The sequence below is a fragment of the Ranitomeya variabilis genome, chromosome 2, assembly GCF_051348905.1.
Source record: "Ranitomeya variabilis isolate aRanVar5 chromosome 2, aRanVar5.hap1, whole genome shotgun sequence".
Lineage (NCBI taxonomy): Eukaryota > Metazoa > Chordata > Amphibia > Anura > Dendrobatidae > Ranitomeya > Ranitomeya variabilis.
This window is the reverse complement of record NC_135233.1, coordinates 1,106,440,378-1,106,452,635: the sequence shown is the minus strand read 5'-3', so window position 1 is coordinate 1,106,452,635 and position 12,258 is coordinate 1,106,440,378. Positions and strand designations below refer to the sequence as shown.

The window sequence follows — 12,258 nt, the reverse complement described above, 5'->3', positions numbered from 1 at the left end:
AGGTGGCGGCAGTGTCCTGTGTAGATAATGGCTCTCTCCTATGGCGCTCACACTGGTGCAGTCTTTGTCCACCAGGTGGCGGCAGTGTCCTGTGTAGATAATGGCTCTCTCCTATGGTGCGCTCACACTGGTGCAGTCTTTGTCCACCAGGTGGCGGCAGTGTCCTCTGTAGATAATGGCTCTCTCCTATGGTGCTCACACTGGAGCAGTCTTTGTCCACCAGGTGGCGGCAGTGTCCTGTGTAGATAATGGCTCTCTCCTATGGTGCTCACACTGGCGCTTTACTTTCCATAATATGTAATTGTTTGATGTTGAGTTTCCTCATGAAATACTGGGAACTTGTGATACCAGAGCCATATTGTGAATTAATGACAAATTGTACATGCGACTAATCACCCCTGTATTATTGTACAAGTTCGTATCCTCTTTATTTTAATTTGTTTTTTATCAATTTTTTTATTCAGTAAAGATTTTCGTTTTATACATTTGAATGTTATGTAGCTCCATCTTTGTCACTGATACATTTGGCCAAACCGTAGTTTTGGACCAATCGTGGGGAACTTACATAACTCACAGAACATATTAATAGTGAGGGGGTCTGAAAAATCAGAAGTGTTTACAGAAAAAAACCTGTGAAATTTAATTCTTCAATAAAAAATACATTTTAAAAATATAAATCCACAAAACTCAGTGTATATACAACGAATAATAAGACAAATACAGCAAAAAAGGAGGAACAGCGCTGAACCGAGCATTTGGTCAAAAAGTCCCAATGTAGCCGACCTTTCCCCAAAAAATATATATAGGACCCCAGAGACTCTACAGTAAAATACTAGGATCAATACCTCGAAGACCTAAATAAGACGCTAAAAAATCCATACTCTTCCTGTCCGCGGACATTGGCACCGTACAAACTGATCTGGCGCCCCCACACAACAACGGCTGTCCTTAAAGGGGTCCCTGGACCTTATCCTGTCCCTGTCCCTGCGCCGCGGCAGGAAGACAAGAAGAGGATGTCATGCTATGAAGATAGGAGGCTCCGGATCGGACTGTGACACGCCTATCGGATCGGACCGCCCCTGGGTGAGTATAATATAACCTCTTTTTCTCATCTTTCAGGTTACATTGGGGCTTATCTACAGCATTCCAGAATGCTGTAGATAAGCCCCTGATGCTGGTGGGCTTAGCTCATCTTCGATTTTGGGGGTGACAGGTTCCCTTTAAAGAGATGTGTCCTCAGCCAATTGATAGTAGGCACTTAGTACTTAAGGCACCTCCACCTGTTGGCAGGTGCCTGAGCAACATTCTATTTCAGTGTTTGTGCAACTGCTGAGTTGCCAGGTCCTTTCCTGTTTCTGCCACCCCGCAAGCTCAATACCCAGGCCTGAACCCTAAATCTGTATCTGCATCTGGTCTTTTTTGTTTCTGCCACCCTGAAGGCTGAATACCCAGACCTGTACTCTGAACCTGTACCTGTATCTGTCCTTGTCTGAATTAGGACCAATCCCTGTCTAAGCCTGGCATTTTTACCCTAAATTCCCTGTGTCTGAACAAGTACCTGTCTCTAAAACCTGCAGTGTCTGAACCTAGCTCTAATCTGTTGCCTCTGAGGAACATTAGTGGTTTGCGTGTACCATGGCTTCTTCCTTGTAAGTACCTTGTGTGAGCCTGGTTCTGGCTGTCCTGTGTGTACCGGTCTTTGCATTGGTCTTGTGTGGACTTGGTCCTGTGTGTACTTATCCTTACCTGACCAAGTCTGTTCTTTCCAAACCTGCTCCTGTCTGTCATACCCACATCTGTGGTTCCCTGCTTCTCGACATCTGTAGTTCCTTGTCAGTTTAGTCTGAATAGACTCCTACCCATTGATGTATTCCAGTTGTACCTGCCAGTCACCCGGTTCTTCCTGAAGTGGTTCCTTCTCACCTGTGTCTGTGCGTCAGTTGTGCCCGCCAGCACATCATATCTCGTTGAGGGTCAGCTGCCATGTGGCCGAGGTCAGTCCTGGTGTAGCGCCTGGTCACGCCTCACCGGGGTCTCCGTCAGTTGTCGCACATACGGGGTCAGTCTTGGGGAGCCTCTTAGTGACGCCTCTCCAGACTCTCCTCGATCCACAGCACATTGGGACCACGATCCACGCTCATGGGAGACAGTCCGAGCACGAGCTTAACAAAAATTGGTTTTTGAGCAAGTCCTTTGTTCAGTAGTGTCCCTCCTCGTTATTTTGCACTGGGTTGTGTGGATTTATATTTTTAAAACATAATACTAATAAGCAATGGAATGTTATTCTGTACAGTACACACAGACGTGTCGTACTTTAAATACAATCTGGTTTGGCAATATCCTGGCATTGAGAAGCCTCCAAAGCACTTCAAAATTGAAGTTGTCCCTAAATAAAAAAGGTTGTTTGCAAAAAAAACATGGGAAGATGTTAGAGTTTTTGAAAATTTACAGATATGCAAAAAAATTGCTTCTGCGTTGGCCGGGAATCGAACCCGGGTCAACTGCTTGGAAGGCAGCTATGCTCACCACTATACCACCAACGCTCCATGTGCTTCCTGTGCTTTATGCTGGACTCTGCCACTCTGCCCGAGGGAAGAACACGAGAACTCACCAGATGCTTCCTTGTAACACAACTCGGCTAATTCACATACGTTTGTGATGCATCGGTATGAAGACTCGTTCCACCCAAAGACACATCAAGGCCATCAGCCGAACTCTGCTGCATTTACAGCTTTTTTATGATATGTTAGGAATGTAATTAATATCACCCACAGAGACATAGAAATAACCAATCACCGGGGAAGGAAGTTTTGTTATCCTATCAGATGTTTTTAACCTTCTGGCAAATACAAGCTCCTTCTGTAGATGTACGAAAACCTCATCCAGAAGGTTTTTCTCCACTTTGCCTCGTGAATTCAAAACATAGTCAGCAAAATGGCTTTTACTTGAGGGAGATGCTCAGCACCAATGCAAAAACTTCTTCAACTGAAGCAAAAGGGTGCAACGTCCCTGGGTGGACTCGAACCACCAACCTTTCGGTTAACAGCCGAACGCGCTAACCGATTGCGCCACAGAGACATCTGTAGTTTTCAGCTTCACCTGAACACTAAAGAGACCGATATTTCAGTGACTATTGATCTTCTGCTTCAGAGGACGACACTACGGAATATTGTGAGTTTCCTCCACACTGAGATGTTCCCTCCATGGTGCTGATTCCAGTGATCCCTCGGACAATTTCCCTGGGAGGTTTTTCTCTTTATTGCTCGTTGTCTGCTCCAATATCTCATTTTGTCTCATGGGATCAGATTTTTACCCAAGCAGTCGTGAGTTCCACTCCCACAAATGGAATTTGAGTTTTTTGTGTTTTAGTTATTTCTTTAAAATAAAAAAAACTACAATTGTCAGCGTGTTAGTAAATATTTCTAAAATTGTGTTTATTAGCAATCAATTAAACAGTGAAGAGCGAATCTGCTGCCATTCACACATCACTAGTAAACTGCTTACAAGTAAGTAACTGTGAGGCTAGTTTCACACTAGCGTTAACTGCAATACGTCGCAAATGCGTCGTTTTTGCGAAACGCCGCATCCAGCAAAAGTTTTTGCTGGATACGTTGTTTCGTCATAGAGTAACATTTGCGACGCATTTGCGACGCATTTCCAAACGGTGAATGCGTTTGGCGGCGTTTGGGCGTATGGTAGCGGTCCGTCGGGAGAAAAAAACGTTACATGTAACGTTTTTTGCTCCCGACGGTCCGCTTTTTCCGACCGCGCATGCGCAGTCGGAACTCCGCCCCCACCTCCCCGCACTTCCCCGCACATCACAATGGGGCAGCGGATGCGTGGGAAATATGCATCCGCTGCCCCCGTTGTGCGGCGGAGACCACACTAGCGTCGGGAACGTCGGCCCGACGCGCAGCGACGGGTTGTTCCCGACGCTAGTGTGAAAGTAGCCTTAATAACTGGTAACAGGTCGTCTACTCTCCTTACTGGTTTGGTCATAAATGCTTAAGGATAATGGCCAGACCGTTCCTGACAATTGTCTGCCTTTCTGCCCCGTGGCACCAGCTCGGCTGTCGCAGCATCATTTCCTTGTTACATTCCTCTGCTCCCTTCTAAATAAACAACTCTGGCACAAATTAGGAGACCACTGCGCAATGTTCAGCTTCTCTGATTTTTCTCTTTATATTTTTGAGCAAAATGTAAATTGTTCTTTTATTCTATAAACTACTGACAACATGTCTCCGAAGTTCCAAGCAATACATTTAGTATTTTCTGAAAATGAGAAATGGTCAAAGTAACAAAAAAATGCATTGCTTGCAGACCTCAAATAATGCAAAAATAAACAAGTCCATAATCCTTTAAAAACAACAATACTAATGTTTTACCTCCGGAAGAGTTCAGAAATCAATATTTTGTGGAATAACCCTGATTTTTAATCCCAGCTTTCCTGCGTCTTGGCAGCTTTACACCAGTCTCTCACACGGCTCCGGGTACAATAATGTCAGCAGTTCTTCTCTGTTTGATGTCTTGTGACTATCCATCATCCTCCTGATTACATTCCAGAGGTTTCCACTGGGGTTCAGGTCTGGAGAGTGGGCGGCCATGACAGGGATGTGATGTGCTGGTCCTTCATCCACACCTTGATTGACCTAGCTGGGTGGCATAGTGCACTGTCCTGCTGGAAAACCAAGTCCTCAGAGTTGGAGAACATTGCCTGAGCAGAAGAAATCAACTTCCCCAGATCATCACCGATCCTTCACCAAATTTCACAGTGGGTGCAAGACTCTGTGGCTTGTACGCCTCTCCAGGTCTCCATCTAACCAATAGATTACCAGGTAATGATCTGGGGATGCTTCAGCAAGGCTGGAATTGGGCAGGTTAATCGTTACGAAGGACGTATGAGTCAAGCCAAATACAAGGTTATCCAGGAAAAATAGTTGATTCCTTCAGCTCAGGCAATGTTCCCCAACTCTGAGGACTGGTTTTTCCAGCAGGACAATGCGCCATGCCACACAGCTAGGTTAATCAAGGTGTGGATGAAGGACCAGCACATCATATCCCTGTCCGGGCAGCCCAATCTCCAGAACCCCACTGAAAACCTCTGGAATATAATCAGGAGGATGATGGATAGTCACAAGCCATCAAACACAGAAGAACTGCTGACATTATTGTACCAGGAGTGGCATAAGGTCACCCAGGAGCAGTGTGAAAGACTGGTGGAAAGCTGCCAAGACGCAGGAAAGTTGGGCTTAACAATCATGGTTATTCCACAAAATATTGATTTCTGAACTCTTCCTGAGGTAAAACATTAGTATTGTTGTTTCTAAATTATTATGAGCTTGTTTTCTTTGCATTATTTGAGGTCTGCAAGCAATGCTTTTTTTTGTTATTTGGACCATTTCTTATTTTCAGAAAATAAATACAAAATTTATTGCTTGGTACTTCGGAGACATGTTGTCAGTAGTTTATAGAATAAAAGAACAATTTATATTTTACTCAAAAATATAAAGAGAAAAATCAGACAAACTGAAAATTTTGCAGTGGTCTCTTAATTTTTGCCAGAGCTGTATTTTCCATCAGCCCTTAGAATGGGTTGCAAGGCAGAAGTGAGCACAGCCCCCTGTATGTCTACTTAAACCAATGTTACTCCTCCCGCAGTGAGATATACAGCAAGAGCACAATCTCCTGTACAGAACACTGCAGAGAATAGACATAATGCACAAAGCACCAGAACAGCAGCCCTAGAATAAAGATTGTCCCCTGCTCCCCCTCCCTGGATAATCATTTTCTATTGTAATAAGATGGATGTGAGGTATGAATGTATTTATAATATGGAGGGAGTAGAGCAGGGTGCGTCTATATTACACAGGGTATAGAGCTGATTGTGTATACTGTATATGCACACACATATGCACTCAGTTCTATATGTACAAGATCCAAGATAGAGCTGTGTCTGCATCACAGAAAAAAAGCAGTATCACCAACACCAGGGCAGATTGCCATTGCACTCGCAGGATGCAGAAGATACCCATGATAAAGATGAGGGCAGTACAGGTGCAAAATAAAGCAGCCACTCACAAACCTCACAGAAAATTATAATATTGAGCCGTGAAAATAAAAAAAATCACATTTTCCCCACAAAAATGTTATTTTGCCCCATATTTTGCATTTTAATAGGGATAACAGGAGAAAATGCTCCATAGAATGTGTTGTGCAATTTCTCTTGAGTACTCCGATACCCCATATGTTGGGGAACACTACATTTGAGGCACAGTGCAAAGCTCAGAAGGGAACATATGCAGTGTAGAGTTCCAATGACTGGGGACATCACACACCAGTCGGTGAGCCGAAAGCTGCAAACACTGCTGAAGCGTGGCAATGGCAGCTGAATCTGTAGCTGACTTTCTAAAATTGGCACACAGGAAGCGTACCTTCACAAGCAGATCCAGCAGCTCCAGGTTGCTTTTGAGAAACCATTGAATGACGAGGTCAAGCACATGGGCCAGGCATGGTATGTGTGTGAGCTCACCTCACCTCAGAACTGCCACCAGGTTCTGTCCATTGTCATAAATGACCATGCCTGGCTGTAGGTTCAGTGATGTCAGCCATAAATCTGACTGCTCTTTCAAAGCTATCCACAACTCTTCAGCATTGTTCGGTTTGTCACCTAAGCAGATTAGCTTCAGCACAGCCTGTTACCGCTTGGCTAATACAGTGCTGCAGTGCTTCCAGCTTGTGACTGATGTGCTCATTTTTAGAGATGGAGGATGAAGAAGAAGAGGAGGTGCAGGAGCTGTAGACTGTTGGGGCAACCCTGATTGACATAGGGCCCACAATCCTCAGCGTCTAGAGGACGTGTTCCATCCCAAGGTCCAACTGGGTCCCAGCTTCCAGTATGTTAACCCAGTGTGCCATCAGTGAGATGTACTGTCCCTGCCCACAAGCACTTGTCCACATGTCCATGGTTAGGTGGACTTTCCCAGTAACAGCATTGTTGTGGGCACGGGTAATGTTTTGGGACACGTGCTGGTGTAATGTTGGTATGGCACACTGGGAGAAAAGCTTCCATCTCCATCAGCCTAAGGCTACGTTCACATTTGCGGTCGGCGCCGCAGCGTCGGGCGCCGCAGCGTCGCCGCATGCGTCATGCGCCCCTATATTTAACATGGGGGCGCATGGACATGCGTCGCACTTGCATTTTGCGCCGCATGCGTCCCTGCGGCGCCCGCGTCCAGGCGCAGAGGATGCAGCAAGTTGCATTTTTGCTGCGTCCAAAATCAATGAAAAAAAGGACGCATGCGGCGCAAAACGCAGCGTTTTGCTGCGTTTTTGTTTGCGTTGTGCGTTGCGGCGCCGACGCTGCGGCGCACAACGCAAATGTGAACGTAGCCTAAAAGGCAACATTTCAACCGCAAGCAGACGAGAAATGTGTGAATTTAGTACTGTGGCCTGTGGGGCATTGGCGTATTTGCGCTTGCGTTCCAATGACTGGAGTATGGACAACTGAAGGCTGCGCTGGGACAAGCACGTGGACGTGCCTGATGATGGTGCTAGTTGACTGTGGGCAACAACAGGTGCAGGGCATGAGGCATCATCGCATGCATTGTGGACAGGGGATTGGTTTGCACGCACAACAATGGTAGAAGCAGTGGTGTCACCCGCAGACAGTTGTAGGAGCCTGGGGTTTGACCCACAAAGTTGGGTGCTTTGATGCCATATGCCTGATCATGCTGGTGTTGGTCAGGCTGGTAGTTCTGCTACCCCTGCTGACCCGGGCAGGGCAGGTGCTGTAAATGGCCTGTTTGGGGTTATCAGCTGAGTCTCTAAAAAGCAACCAGACTCGGGAAGACCTAAAAGTTGGAATGGCAACTTCTGTCATGTTGGTGTTACAGGAAACGAATGCATGCCTTCTGTCTGCAGCCACCACACTTCATCCTGCCTGTTGGGGTGCTGTGCCTCCTTTCCCATGTGTGCTGCTGTCCTCACTCTGCATGTCATTCTGGCTGGTTGGGTCAGTTACTATATCATCCACCACCTCGTCTTCCTCATCCGCACCCTGGTCCTCCTCCTGACGTTCTGGCAATTGTGTCTCATCATCGCCCATCTCTTATGACACTTTCCCAACGTCGCCTTCGTGTGACTGGCTGCTCAAATATTTGGGTATTGCTACATGTGATTTCATCTTGCCCCACTTCAAGTGGACCGGGCGAGAGGCCCGAGTCTATAAATGGAAAAGTGAACAGCTCTTCAGAATGTGGGATCAGTTGTTTCTGGGCACTTGGCATAGTGGGAGGAAGGAGGATCAGGGTGAGTAATATGCGGTCCAGACTCACAGCTTCTCAGACTTGAACATGTAGAAGAGGTAGTGGTGGTGGTGGCAAAGTGACTGGAAGCATTATCTGCTATGCAACCAACAACTTTTGACACTTCTCTGGGTTCAATAGTGGTGTTCTGCTATCCCCTAGTACTTGGGACAGGAAGGTCAAGCTAGAAGATGTGGATGTTTGTTGTGGCCCACTTTCAGCTTGCCCACGACCTCGGCCTCTGCATGCACCATCAGCATCACGTCCACTTCCCCGTCCCTTGCCACGTGCCTTGCCCATTTGAAATGGACTACTAAAATATTTTCCACGTTCACTACAAATGGCTGAATCTGGAGCAAACTTATATGTGATTAGTGTGCGTAAAAACTACAGTTTTACTTGTCTGGAATGTAGGTAATTTTTTTTTTCTTTTTTTTTTTTAAACTGTTCTTAATAACTAGGGTAAGACACAGCAAAACCAGTTCAAAGGCACCCTCAAATGCCACAACTTTTAGCCCACAGATAGAGGAAGCGTTTGACAGAGATACCACACTGTTCAATACTTGGCCTGTATATTTTTAATTTAAACATAAAAATACTGTATAGAACTAGGATAACACACAACATAAAAAAGGGGATTTAGGCCTTGTGATGCAGTGAACCCTGCATGTGCTCCTCAGAATACGCATGGATGCGTAATAGTGATAATGAGATGGTGACCGGCGTAATTGTGAATGGCCGGTATGTGTCGCAGAGACGGAGAATGTCCTCTGCGCTGTAAGCCAGTAATGGTGATCTGGGACCTGTAGTCCCACAAGTGTTTTGTGTAGTATAAAGGGAGGCTTACAGGGTTAGTCGGAGAGCTGGGCGGGTCTGGCTAACCACACACACTTCCCACCTATGGGAGTGGGCACTGTGATATAATGTGACTGATGTCTGGTCACATGGTCAGAGTGTATGTGCAGCGCCCCAGAGTTCTGGTCGTTGCAGTACTGTGGCTCCGCCACTATGGGGAGCTATGGTACGTCTGATGGCACTGAAGGAGTTCATCTGATCAGGTATCACAGACACCAATACATTTCACAGCCGGGCCTCCGGGGGGAGCTAAGGGTTCTATTCACTAGGCCACTCCCCACCATAGTGGGTAAACTGGGGGTCAGGCAGGAAGTTAGTCAGAAGCTGACTGGGTTGGAACCAGGCAACACCTTGTGGCAGAGGGTGTTGTGGGGGAAGATACAGTAGGGTCTCTGTCAGGGGTGGGATCCTGACAGAGGCTTGGCAACTTGAACGAACGTAACGGGACCGTGCCTGCTCAGGATAGCGGCGGTGCCCAAGGAGGGACCAGAAGCGAGATAGATTGTGCTGAGTGAGAAACGAGATCATAGCAATAGGAGAATACCAGTAGGAGTCGTGCTGTAAGACCGAGGCAACATTCTACTGAGGCGCACAACCGGTGGCCGGAACGCCGAGAGAGTATTATAACATTCAGCTTCAAGCAATACTCTAAACAGCGGCAGGACAGTCAGTCTCAGGCGGGCTGTCTAACTCAAATCACCTATGAAGTCTTGGGGGGCAACTTGTGGAGAGGGGCGTCTCTAGGGTCCCGGAAGAGCTCCGAGCCTACCCGTCAAACGGGTGCCGTTCCTACCCGAACCTCAGGGAGGGACGGAGGATTAGCAGAACATCATCTAGTCGAGTTGTGAGGGAACTTAAGAAACAGACACAACAGTTGTGGGGACTTTCCGTAAGCACAGCAGGGAAGGACCACAACACATAGCGCAAGCAGGAAGGCACAGATTTCCACCTGTGAAGAGAACTCTGGAGGTGCCATTGGACCGGCCGGACTTGCGCAGCCTGGTAAACCGTATTCTGGACTGAGGACTCAGAGATCTTCAGTAAAGAGGTAAAGAGACTGCAACCTGGTGTCCTCGTTATTTACCGTGACCTGCACCTCACAACTGCACCCTTATCATCACACTCCATTCCTATAGACTGTGCGCCCCACGGCAGGGTCACGGACCGGGGCCTAGCCGCCGTGACAACCCCAGAGCAGAGACTCAGAGGCCCGGTACCGGGTACCCCTCGGCCCTGCGGCGGTGGGGGGGCGCTACATATGGACCTGAATGTTCAGTGAGTAAGGTCCTAGATGGCCTGTGTTTTGGAATTTTCTTGGGAGTAGGACTGGATTCCTGTAGAGCACATGAATAGGCCATGGACCTGAAGGCCGGTTTGTTAGGCAGTCCTATGAGTGCATGGATGTCCTGAATAGCACACGGATAGCCGTGGACCTGGATTGCCTCTGTGTTGGAAGGTCCTGGGAGTAGGACCAGATTCCTGAAGAGCACGGGGTGAAGCCATGGTCCTGCAGAGCCTGTGATGGCTACTGTGTTGGGGAAGCTACCGTCCTTCTGTGGTTCTGGAACTGTCGGGTGGCCTGGTGAACAAGACATGGTTCGGGATGGTGATCCCAGTTAGGCAGCTTCCCTGGGAGTGAGGACTGATGAGGAGTCAGCGTGTGGAGCAGGAGCCCCTGTAAGGTTACTCCAGATAAAGGAGGTTGTGGGCAAAAAAGTATCTGCCAGTGGAACAGACTGCTAGTGCCTATGATGTTCCATGGAAGTTAACGAACTGTGTGGTCTCCCACGGTAACTGGACGGAGTGAGGTTCGGCATGTTTAGAGACTGCAATCCTGTAATGTACAGTGCACGGACAGTCCCGGGAACTAGTCAGAGGAGGACTGGTGGGTGTAGTATCTGGAAAGTGAAGGAAGCCGTATACTATAATGTGCTATGAACTGTATGTGTGTGATGTGTAACATTGCGGTTTATGAGTTCTGAATAAACCGCATGAACTGTTTTGTGAGAAAACCGTGCCCATGTGCCTTAATCCCTTTGCTAAGCGAGTGTCCCCCAACACATGCAGTAAGCGCTATCTTACAGTCTGAAAAGGCCAAATTTGTAGCCCACAGACAGATCAGGCATCTGACAGAGAAACTACAGTGTTCAATATATGGCCTGTATTTTTTTACCCCAAAATACTTTATAGAACGAGGGTAACAGACAGCAAATACAGTGGAATGGAGGCCTGAAATGCCCAAATTTGTAGCCAGCAAATAGATCTGGGGTCTGACAGAGAAACCACAATGCTCAATATGTGGCCTGTATTTCTATATTTTTTACCCCCAAATAGTCTGTTAAACTAGGGTAAGACAGGGGTTATGAGCAGAAAAGTATCTGCCAGTGGAACAGACTGTTAGTGCCTATGATGTTCCATGGAAGTTAATGAACTGTGTGGTTTCCCACGGTAACTGGACGGAGTGAGGTCCGGCGTGTTTAGAGACTGCAATCTTGTAATGTACAGTGCACGGACACTCCCGGGAACTAGTCAGAGGAGGACTGGCGGGTGTAGTGTCTGGAAAGTGAAGGAAGCTGTAAATTATGAAGTGCTATGAACTGTATGTGTGTGATGTGTAACATTGCGGTTTACGAGTTCTGAATAAACTGCATGGACTGTTTTGTGAGAAAACCGTGCCCATGTGCCTTAATCCCGTTGCTAAGCGAGTGTCCCCCAACACATGCAGTAAGAGCTATCTTACAGTCTGAAATTAAAGAGATATGAGCTATTTGGGATAAATTATGTAGCCGCATTGGTGGCCTACAAATACAGTGGAGCAACTTTCTAGCAAATATGGAGAATCAAATTAGGGAGAGTGAAAAAACTTGCATAGTTTGTAGAAAAAAGTTGTGATGTAGCACAATCCCAAGGAGAACCATTGACCTTTTATGGTTTGTTTGTTTATGGAAAATGCTGAGAGGTCGTAAAGGCCTTCTGGTCCTTTGGCACGAGTTGAACTGGGATTCAGGGTTTTAACCGGTATTTTTGAGCCAAAAGGGTTTGCTGTTGACAGAAGCATTTAGATGAAATGTAATAATGAAGAGTATAAAACACAACCGTT

The 12,258-nt window shown here is 46.9% G+C and overlaps 1 non-coding gene across 1 annotated transcript; it reads right to left on the bottom strand.

Annotated features, from left to right (window-relative positions):
• Nucleotides 1-3,004: 3,004 nt before the first annotated feature.
• Nucleotides 3,005-3,078, bottom strand: TRNAN-GUU (transfer RNA asparagine (anticodon GUU)). The gene has a single exon. It is a non-coding gene; the product is annotated as a tRNA-Asn (tRNA).
• Between the last annotated feature and the right edge of the window lie 9,180 nt (nucleotides 3,079-12,258).